Source organism: Crocodylus siamensis, chromosome 1, assembly GCF_052110815.1.
Source record: "Crocodylus siamensis isolate JL-2025a chromosome 1, ASM5211081v1, whole genome shotgun sequence".
Taxonomy (NCBI): Eukaryota; Metazoa; Chordata; order Crocodylia; family Crocodylidae; genus Crocodylus; species Crocodylus siamensis.
In genome coordinates, this window is record NC_143395.1 from 8,007,369 (window position 1) to 8,018,776 (window position 11,408).

The following is an 11,408-nucleotide window of genomic DNA, read 5'->3' on the forward strand; positions in this document are numbered from 1 at the left end:
GATTAGTAAGATAAGCAATGGTCCCTGCACACCAGCAGCTGTCCAGCTTTTTTCAGAGTATCTCACTTCTAGCCAACCTGAGGACTGACAGAATGAGAAGGCACAACAGGAGCTCAAAGCGGAATTCCTGCATGCAGAATTTCTGCCTGTAATTTCTGACAAACCCACCAGATGGCAAAAAGGTCAAGAAGAAGGAGTCCTGTCTGTGATAATGTGCAGAATTTCCCTTTTGCTTTCTTTGCTTTTCTCTTTCCTATATGCAGTAACCCAGAGCTCATGTCTCACTACAGCTCAACCATTTAGGAGCTGCACTGCTTCTTCCATGGTTACTGAAGATGAGAGGTGAACCACAAGTGGACAAATCTAAGCCTAAGTTTAGATCCTGAATCCTTACCTTCCTGAAAGCTGTTTTAGTTCAGGCCTCCTTTTTGCTACAGTGAGAGTGCATCAACATGAGACACTTCACTGAGCAGAAGAGCAGTTTACTGCAGTAAGAGTGCGCCACTACATGTGCGCACACTTACTGTGCCGTAAACTCTGCTAATCATGAATAAATTTGCTACTTGTAAATATTTACTTGATATTAGTTACTGCACAGTAGCACTGGTGTAGATGCCTGACCAGGAGCAAATGTGCTCCTGCTCAGTCAGCCAGGAGGGGGCAGGAGATTGCTCCTGCCCATGAGCTGCCTGCTGCCAGAGTGGGCGCCACCATGGGAGCCGGGGTGGGGATTACGTTCCCCTCCCCCAGCAGCAGGGAGCTCCCAGCCCCTCCCTCCAAGATCACAATAAGGGAGAGGGGGATAGGAGATCCTTATCTCCCAGCCGCTGCTTCACCATTGTGATCAGGCAGTGGGGTGCTGGGAAATCCTCATCTCCCAGTGCCAGCTCCACAGTCATGGGGCCAGTGCTGGGAGATGCATATGCAGCCGTGGGGCTTTTGCTGGGAGATTCTTCTTTCCCCGTGTCAGCTCCATGGCTGTAGAGCTGGCCCTGGGAGATAAGGATCACCCAGCCTCTGCCCCATGATTGTAGAGTGGGGGCTGGGAGATCCCAGCTGGCAGGGACTGCAGAGCCTGTTCCCTGCCCCACTCCACAGTCATGGAGCTGGGCAGCCTGTTCCCCACTCAGCTCTGCAAACATGGAGCTGGGCAGGGAACAGGCTTCCAACCCCTGCCCTGCAATCATCCAGTGGGGGCTGGGAACTGTCCGGGTCAGGGGCAGGTCCAAGCTCCATGCCTCAATTGGGTGATCGAGGTGCAAGGCTTGGAAAGAGCTGCAGGGGTAAGGCAGGTCACAGCCCTTGTGCCATCCACTGGTGGGGCAGCTAACAGCTAGCCCCTGGCTACTAGCTGCCCCATCAGTGGATTGGGGCAGGGGACTGAGACCTGCCTCTCCCTCGCAGCTCTTTCCAAGTCCCCTGCCCCTGACTGGGGAGCTCCCTGTGGCTGGGGCAGGGGGACATTGTTCTTGCCTGGGTTTCGGTGGAAGAGCCTGTCCTGGTAGCAGACAGCCCCCTGGGGCAGGGAGCAGTGTCCCATGCTCCCTGCCAGCCCCTGGGCTAGCACCCAGGGGGGAACCTGGAACTCCCCCTGGCTGCTGCAGGAGGCCATTGCAGGGCCAGTGGGAGCAGGAGCAAAAAATGAGCAGCAAATCTGATCCTGAGTCCCTGCATGTGTGGATGCCTGCCTGGGCATGTTTACTTGTGAGTAAACTGCTCCTGGACCAAATGCATGTGTAGACATACCCTGTGTGAGGGCGCGGCAGCTAGGGACGGCTGTGAGCTCCCTAGCGCCCCCTACCGTCACATTAGGGTGATGTAGCACCCTCAGAATCTCGCCCGCCATGACTTTGATGGTTGAATATATAATGTGGAGGCTGCTAGTTTCCCTAGTGGACGGTCTTGTTGTTCTTGTCCCTATTCCAGACTGGGGTATCTATGAGCGTCCCGCCTTAAGGGCTATGCGTGCCTCCAAACCTCCCCCTCAGCATGCCCCAAGCCTCGCAGCTGTTCTGGGGGACGTTTGTCTAGTCCCTCGCCCCTCGGGTGCCTTCGCTCCTTCGCTCGGGCCCCGGGGCTCCTTGCCCCTCCTGGCGCCCCTTTTGGGTCGGGCTCCAATCTCTAGCCCGTTCCCCGCGCCCTGGGCCTGTCTCGCTGGCACCCAGCTCAACACTGGCGCGCCCTGGGTCCGGCTCCCTAGCGCCGCCTAATGCCAGCGCGCCCTGGGCCGGGTTCTAGCCGGCGCCTGGCTAATCGCCGGCTCCGCCTTGGGCTGGGAGCGCTCTCGCCGCCCTATCTACTGGCGCCCTTGGGCCGGGAGCGCTCTCACCAGCTATTCTGCCCCACTCTGGGGCCTCACCCCTCTGGGGCCTCTACCACACTCTCTGCGCTTCGCCCCTTGGGCTTCGACTCTGCCCCGTGCTGGGGCCTTGTCCTCTCCAGGGCTGACACCACACGCCTCGCGCCCTGTCTCTGCCCCGCTCTGGGGCCTTGCCTTCTCTGGGGCTGACACCGCGCGCCTCGCACTAGGGGCATAGGCACTCGCAGCCGTGCCTGTCCCCTTGACCCTTCTCTGGGTCTGGTTGCCTCGCTAGGCCAAACACCGCCCTGATGGGCCGGGGTCTGTAACCCCGTACACCACGCCTCCCTGGCACCGACAATAGTGCCCCTGGCACTGTGCCCCTACTGGGCACTGGGAACCCCCAAGCTGCTGGGGAGCTCCCGTGAGGCCTCCTCGCTCCCCTACAGCCTCACCCGGTCCTCCGGTGTAAACTGTAACATAAACTCAAGCCCTCTGGCTACAACATAAACAGAGGCTCCACACGCCTAACAATAACTCCAAACCCCGCCAGGGCTCTCGGTCCTACCTTCCGTCAGGGTGATCTTGTTCCCCGCATCATCACAGCCGGTTAGTGTGGTAAAGCAGCAACCACTAACTCAGGCCACTCAGCTCAGCCACAGAGCTCTTGCTCCTGCAACAACCAGGGGGGAACTGTGAGGCAGGCTCCGGCCTAAGCTGTTTATAAAGGCCTGGCCCTGCCCCCTTCTGGCCATGTGACCACCTGGTTGCCCTGGTAACTGGCACCTGAGCTGCCTGGGTGATTGGCAGCTCTGCCAATCAGCCTCACAATCACGGGGCACCTCCGTGGCTCCGTGACACCCTGAGACTACCACAATATTACTATTTTATAGTCAGTTATTTTGGTAAATCAGGATTAGGAAAAATAAAAAGATGAGCATTTGAGGCCAGGAAATGGTACCTGAGCATTGGTGTGCACAAGCTGGCTGAAGCTTCATTTGTAGTGAACTTGATGGGTTGAGGGAAGAAATATCTTCCGCCTGGATAATGAAGGAGCCTTCACACCATGTGTCACCAGCTTGCAAGCAGGGAGTTTTATTAGATTGATAGCAGCCTTTAGAAGAGTTATGGTAGCCAAAACAGTGGGTTTTCCACTCATGCTTGGTGGTTTTTTTCTTTCATAGCAGCCTTATGCAAGCTGTTGTCATGTCAAAGCTGATCGACCATACAGGGGATGTTTGCAAACTCTTCTCTCAGTTTATCTGTCAGCTGCTATATATGGTGCAAAACTGGTCACACTCGCACCATTTTGATTCCTTTCCATGACTAGGGGTCTGAGACTTTTTGAATCAGAAGAAGAATCAAGCCGGGGCAACAAGTAACAACTGAGTAGTAGTGAAGGCTCCCGTGAATGCAAAATCCCCAGTTCAGCCAGGAACCCCTTGACTCCATTGTTAGTGGGATGCAAATAAGAAGAGGAACAAGATTAGCTGAAACCCTCTGGTATTTGAATGAATGCTCATAGCCACTGGATCCACAATTTGCAACCAGCACTGGTTATGTTAGACTGTTCTTGCTATGGCTGTCTTGTCTTACACCTTTCTATTTGTATTGTGGAGTCTTCTCTAGTTTCTTCCCTTCATTTGTTCTTCTCAGTCCCTTTGTCTCTAATCCTTCCTTCCTTCCATCTCAGCCTTGGAGGCTAGACGAAACCACTATGCAAGCCAGATCTGGCCTGTGGGATCTAGGTTGCAGCCCTAAGCCATAAGTAATACCTAGCATTTCTCCGGCTTGAATCGTGGAATCAATATTGGCATCTGTTCATTCAAAGCATTCATAGGAAATATTTGCTGTGGTCTACAGTTTTTTGAGCACACCGTGCTCTGGCAGGCAGTGCCTGTCTTTGAGGCATGCTGGGCCCTTGGGGGAGCGCTGCGCCACGTGGAGGACAGCCGACTTCAATACGCGCTCTGATGTCATGACCGGTCTGGGAGACCAGGCAGGCTCGGTGTCGGACTGTGACTCCCGGCTTGTGCCGCGCCCTGGGCCCTCACCAGACTGCTTTTTTCTTTGTGTGGGAAGTGGAAATGTTGCCACATGTATGATTGGATAGAGCAGGGTAGGAATCCTTTGTTTATAGACGGCTTTGGCCTATACGACTGTGTGGCCGGTGTCCCGACTGCATAATGGCATGTTAGGCACGATGTATAATAATACAGTGTAGGTAGGTGTCTGTCACGGTGATGTTATGAATGTAATGACATGGTGCTCTTGATTTGGTGGTAATTTGTTTGTCTTTGCTTTGTATATTGGACCTGGACCCCAGAGGGGCCAACTTTTTGTACCCTGAACCCCTGAATAAAGTAGTTAAAAAGTCAAGGTCCTTCCTTCCTTCCTTCCCGCCTTCCCCGACTGTGTATTTCATTTCTCCCTTCTTGTTTCTCCCAGGTTATACATAGTATCATAGAGAATACAGTTCTCTAAAGATAAAAACAAACCATTTGAGAAGTTCAGGTGTCTTGTTTTTTCTTTGCTTTTGCCTTCCTTTGAAGCTGGGGCTTGGCCACAACTGGAGACAGGACAATAGGTGGGGTGGACTGGGGCTCCGAGGTGGTACAGAAAAGCTTCCACTGTCTGATTGCTGAGCCTTGCTCGTGTACTCAAGGTCAAACTAATCCCCAGGTTGGGGGTTAAGAAGGATTTTCTCCGCAGGGCCTTTGAGATTTTTTTTTGCCTTTCAGCACAGGGGATGGATCTTCTGCTCACATCCCTGGGTATATCCCACCTAATCAGTGCCCTGTAGGGCCTCAATGACCCTTCAGACACCCTTGTCCTCTGCTTGGGGCACACAATATTTAGGTTCCTGAGGACTGAAATGCTTTCATCTAGCTGAAGTCATTGGGACCAATCTAGGCATCTCCGGCGTGATGTACAAGAAGTCAGACTGGATGAAATAATGCCTGATGATATAATGGCAGGCTTTAAGGTTGATGAAAGTAGGAGACCCAGTGGGCAGTAAGTGCAGAGAAACGGGGGTAGAGCACAGCACACTTTTGCATTCCTTCCCTGCTATTGAGAAATCTGAAATTTCTGAAAATCTGAAATCTGAAAAATCTGAAATAAACAAGATGGTTTTGTTCTTTAACTTTGACTTTTCATCACAGTCCCTATCCATCTCCTCAAGCCAAAAGCAAGGAAGGTGTCATACATAAACCTCTAGGCTGGGTCTCAGGAGACGTGGGTTGAATTCTTCGCTCTGCTACAAATTTTCTGAGTGAACTTGAGCAAGTCGTGTGATTTCCTCTTCTGTGGCATGGAGAAATAATAATACTTCTTTGGTCTGTGTAAGCTGAAAGATCCTGGGAAGAGTGGCTGTCACTTAAAATGTTGGAACAGGATGCTGGTCTCCACCACAGTGTCTGGATGCTGCTGAATAAACCTGGGTGTTATAGTCGACTTGTGAAGAGTATGAGGGATGTGGTTTGCTCATACGCGCCTCGCAAGGCAAAATGCCTTTAACAAGAGTTTGCAGCTTCCTACATGCATGATTGTAACTGAGCCCATCCTCAAGACGGTCTGGCCTTTGTAGACTGAGAAGTCAGGACAGAGGAATTCGTTTCTGACTCCCAATTGAGCGAGCTGCAAAACAGCTCTGGAAATGAGAGCACAAATCAAAAGGAAAGACTTTCCCTTGCCTTTCAGATATTCAAATCTCTGGGCTTATCCCATGGGAATGGCTGCCTGCGTAGGACTGCAAGACATTTAGGGCAGAGACCAGCTCTTCCTCTGTGTTTGTGAGGTGCTTGTAAAGCCCTTTTCTGGTCTAGGAGAATAGTTGTTAGTCACGATGGGACGAACAGGAGGTTTGGCTGCCCAAGCAGTCTCAGAATCAGGCCCGTCCTCAGACACAATGATTGTGGTGTTGCCCCAGGTGTAAACTTCCCGGTAGCTTCTGGTGCAAACTTCTGGTATTCCCATTCTCCTCTGATTAGCTCCGGGGAGCGAGGGCTTGGCGTGGTAATTATAGACCAGCTCATTTGTGTGTGTTTTACACTGGTGTTGATATAATCCCACTAGAGCACCCCCAGCATGTGCAAGAAGTTCCCACCAGAAATCTAAATAACGCCCCAGCCCTGCTGACAGCTTAATAACGTGACAAAGTTCAGTCTCGTTCAGTGTCAGGGCCAGGAATGCGGCTCGGGCTGCTCTGACCTGGAGGCTTCGAAATAGGGTCCAGTCCAGACCGAGCGCTTGACAAATAACCTTTTCTTTGCCTGCTCGAATCCATCAGACATAACCAGGTGCCATAGGGAGGCCACATGCCACTGTTAAAATGTTAAATTGAGTGGCATGGCCATCGAAAGCTCTGGGGAGGGACATTTATCTTTATAATTATTGTTATTAATAATGCAGATATTGCTTGGCGTTGCATTCCGAGGGATTTTTGCAGCAGTAAATCACCCCGGCGCACATCAGCGGCCCTGATAAATCACACAACAAACCAAAATTCAATACAGCTGTCAGGCCGGCCCCGAGCGAACGTGCAGCAAGCTTAATTAAAACGCAGCCGGGAGATGGAAAGAGGAGCGGGCAGGCGGCGTGACGTTTCAGAGCCGGGGTGAAGGCTGACAGCTTGCGGGGGGCAGGTGGGAAGAATTAGTCCACATCAACCACAAGGACCTCAGACGTGGCACAACTAAAGCAAGGCTGGCTGGGCATGTTTCCTCCCGACCTGCTCCTGCCCTCTTTCTCTCTCTTTTCTATCTCTTTCCAGCCATTTCTTTATTGTAATACCTATCCCATTTCTTTATTATATTACCTATCCCTCTTTCTCTTCCTTCTCTCCTTAAAACCTGCTTTCCATTAGTCCTTTCCCCCACTCTTTGTCTGTCCCAACTCTCCTTCCTGATTTACTTTGCAATTCTTTTCCCTTTCTCATTCTCTCTCTCCTCTTCTCTACCAAGTCCTCTGTTTTGCCAGCCTTTTTTCTTTTCCTTTCCATCTTCTTCCCCTCCCCCCCCACCCTTCAAAGAAAGAAAACCTTAACCCCAAGGAAGAACAGGAATTGAAACTGAGCCAACCGAATGGGCCAAGAGGCTACATATGGAACCAGCAAATCACAGAGCCATGAAGGATGTTAGTGATTTAAAGTTATGTATGTTGAAGTCTGGATCTTAAAATGCATCCATAATGGTAAAGGTAACTAATGGAAAGACTTAACTGACAGCAAGCGGTGTTCTTTTTCTTTAGCATTGTTATGTTCCCACATACCCCTCTTTTCCGGTACCCACCCTGGCCCCCACTTTCTGATTAGTTCAACATCCATGCTGACAGTGAAAAGCAAAAGCTGATGTTTTATGAATAAAGATTTGAGCCCATACACCATAAATATGAGGAGCTGCTCCAGGCTGAAGCACAGCAATGAGCCATTGGTTTTGACAGCAAGGAGACCTCTCCCGAGGGACTCGTGCCCCCTTTTGGGAAGGGATATTGAATTTGCCTGTGCACACAGGGACCAGAGCCCTGAACTCTCGCTGAGGCCCAATAAATAACATCTCACTCAAAATGAGCGTTTCAGAAATCAGCTGCGATGCAATGGAAAAGCAGACCTGCCCCATGAGGTGTCTCAGATAGCAAGCGCTTCCCTTCTTGCTCCCCTTCCCATGTGAACAAGATGTCTGCCCAGAAATAACACACCGCTCCAAAATGCACACACTTAGGAAAGCAACAGGAGATGAACCGTTTCCAGTGACAAAGTCAATGACTAAAAACCTAGGAAATGCCAGAATTAATTTGATCTTAATTTGCCACCCATATGTATATAAATTATGTTACAGCTTGTAATGACAAGACCACATAACATATGCCTACAAAGCCTCATTCAGTGCAGGGGGTAGATCTGCTTTGAGGATGAATCTGTTCTCCTGTGGCTTCAACCCTGCAGCTCATCCCAAAATATCATTGGCCCAGCTGGGCATAAGTGGTCAGACCTGCCATAGAGGAGTGGCTGGCCAGGGTCAGCTGACCCTTCACCCCTTCCTATAAGAACCACTGACCAGGAAGAGGAAGTGTCTGGGCAACAGGGCTCAACGTTTCCCTTGGGTCACACCTGCACCGACTTGCTGACCGATCCCTTTCTTACCCAACCCAGCTGGTCCTTGGACTCCATGTTCTGCCTGCAGCGTCTTAACTTGACTCCTGGCTTGATCTTCTGGTCACCCAACCTGGCTGGCCTCCTGACCCTGTGTCCTGCCTGAGCCTCTCGATCTCTGACTCGGCTCCTGGGGTCCTTTCATTCAGACTCCATGCGCTCAGTTGCTCGGTTGCTTTTCCAGCCCCTGGATGACTCCCAGACCTGACTGCCCACGACCCAGTGTGACCGAATCAGGATTGTGTAGTTACAGAGAGTTCAAGCTTTATTGGGGCTGAAGTTGGCAGGTGCGTAGGAGGTAGGGGATGGCGGAGGAAGGATGGTGTCATGATTCTCTCATCCTCATATCAGGGGATGCTGTTGCCTCCCATCATGGCCAAGGAAACTGCATGGGCTCCTGAGAACTAGAAGCTCTCACTGCCACATCATTGCTGTGGGATAATTGTTAAGTCACTTAAACCAACCTCTTCACAGGGGGTCACTAACTGTGCGTTCATCATTTTCTGGGTGCTGAACTTGAAGCACTGGGGTCTGCTGTGGAGAAGGGCTGAGCTATTGCAGCTGCAGCCAAAGTCCCTGGCAGCTGGGTTAAGAGCATAGGAAGTGCTGTAATGTGAAATGCTCTGAACAAACAAGTTCTGAGCATCTCAGATTGGGCATCCACAATGAATGGGGACATGTGATCTCAACCTCTGCACCTCAGTTCCCCTGCTGCAAACCAGGATGTATTAAAAAAACCTGATTATTGTTTGCAAAGCACGCAAGCTCATCAGTGCCATAGAAAATACATCCGACAAAATTCATAACCCCGTCTTCACAGCAAGGTTGATCAGCATGCAGTAAATCAGATGAGCGTGCATTGAAGAGTGCCAAGTAACCACACACTGTGTGAACATGGTCCATCCACTGCCATGAATGAGGCACGGGTCCTGGGGAGAACATAGTATGTGCTCGTGTCATTAATGACCCCGTGTAACACATAGCCCAAGGGAACTGGATGAAGTTTGCACTGCCTGTCTCTCTCTGAACAAGTGTGTCTAGTAGGGCTGTGTGAAATTTTGCCTGGCGTTTTATTTTGAAACTGTTTCGATACATTTTGAGCTCGAAACAGCAAAATCGAAATGAAACAAAAGCCTTCAAAACAAAACAAGGAGAGAGAATCGAAACGTTTTGAAAGTTTCCAAACTTTCCAAAGTTTTGAAGCCAGGCTTACTTGGCTTCAGCACTGGTCCCAGCCGGCAGCAGCAGCCTCCTGTCATCCACAAGGCAGATCGGGGGCCTGCCCGCACCCCCAGGAGCAGTCTGGCACAGCCCCCGCGGCCCTCCTGGGCGTGCAACCCCCGATCTGCCTGCCCAGTTTTGGACTATATTGCTCTGGGGTGAAATAGAATTGCCCTGTGCACGACCCTGCTGGAAGCAAAATGGAGGAAGAGGAGGAGGAGGAGGAGGAGGAGAGCCTGTCTGTGTTTCACTGAATAGCCTAGTGGTTTGGAGACTTGCCTAGGAAGCAGGCAAGCCAGATTGCAGGCTGAACCTGCTTCCCAGCAAACCAGACCATGCAGTAGGCATTGCCCAAACCTCTCTCCTACCCTCATCCAGAGGCTGACCCAGAGCAGGGTGTGAGCTCACATATCTGGAGCACTAGCAAGTCATCTTAGAAGCCCTGCCAGTCTCCCACAAACATGACTTATCATTTTAAAGTTTTTCTCTTTGAAGTGGACGTGTCACAGTTCACCCAGGGATTGTGGACACTGTTGTGGCTCTTTGGTTAACCCAGGGAATGCCAATACCACTTCTTAAGCTCTCACGGCTCTGCCTCCACCTTACTATTCTTCAGTGGCCAAGCCTAGAAATGAGGCAGCAAAGCCACCCTGAGGGTCCCATTGCTCTTGAGCTCTCTTGCTATGGAGTATATGAGAGCAACAGCTAATGGCACCACAGAGCAGTGTCATGGTCTCAGTCCCAGGGCTGGGAGCAGGTGGACAGGACATGGTGCTTGGCAGTGTTCACAGGAACCCCCAGAAGCTGCGCAGACAGATGTGCTCACTGCACACGTGGCTCTGGAGCCAGTCACTTCTTTAGCCCAGGCGGCTTCTGATTTGGGGGCTGGTGGTGATAGTTTCCACGCATGAAGCTGTGGAGTGTTTCCTTTTGTGCAGAGTCACTGGAGGAGGCGAGATACTGTTAGCAATGGATTAAATTTGGCTACGTTACGGGGCATGTGGCTATAACTGATATATATATATATTTTTAAAGCATGTATTTGTTTGATGTTTTGCAAGCATCTGCTTAAGATTTCTGTGCTTATCTAAAGGGAGGAAGGAGGCCATTCTTCCCCAAGCCAAGCTCCGTGCAAGAAACTGTCATAACAGCACTGGGCCCCTTTGTTTCATCCTGCGCCAGGGGGACTCCAAAGTTTCTCTGCTACTGCTTGGAAAGCCAACAGCAGTGGCTGGCAATTAAAGGCATCTGCTGGGATCATGAAAGCGAAGTCATGAAGGATGGATGACACCTGAGACGTCTAAGCCGCTTTACCACTGTGACTGACCTGATTACAGTTTGCCTACAATGCAGGAGGTACCAAATGTTGCCGAAGGTACTTAGAGACAAACAAAACCCTTGTCCCAGCAGAGAGTTTGCCCCAAGAAAGGAAGGCAGGTGAGAGGTTCCAGGAAGTCTGTGAAGGCCTTCCCTATTTCGCTTATTCTCAAGTGATGAGCAGCAAGATAAGAAAGCAAGCAAGCAAGACAGGAAGAGAAGCACAGAGGGAATTTTTAGAAGGGGAGGATGAACCTATGGAACTCACTGCCATAAGATATTACTGATGCCAGCAGCTTAATAGGAGTCCAAGAAAGGATTTGACTTCCGTGAAAACATCCAGAGATACATTGAAATGTTGCAGAAGGAATATAGGACACATGCCAGCCAGCAACTGTTGAGGTTTAGAAATTGGCTTTG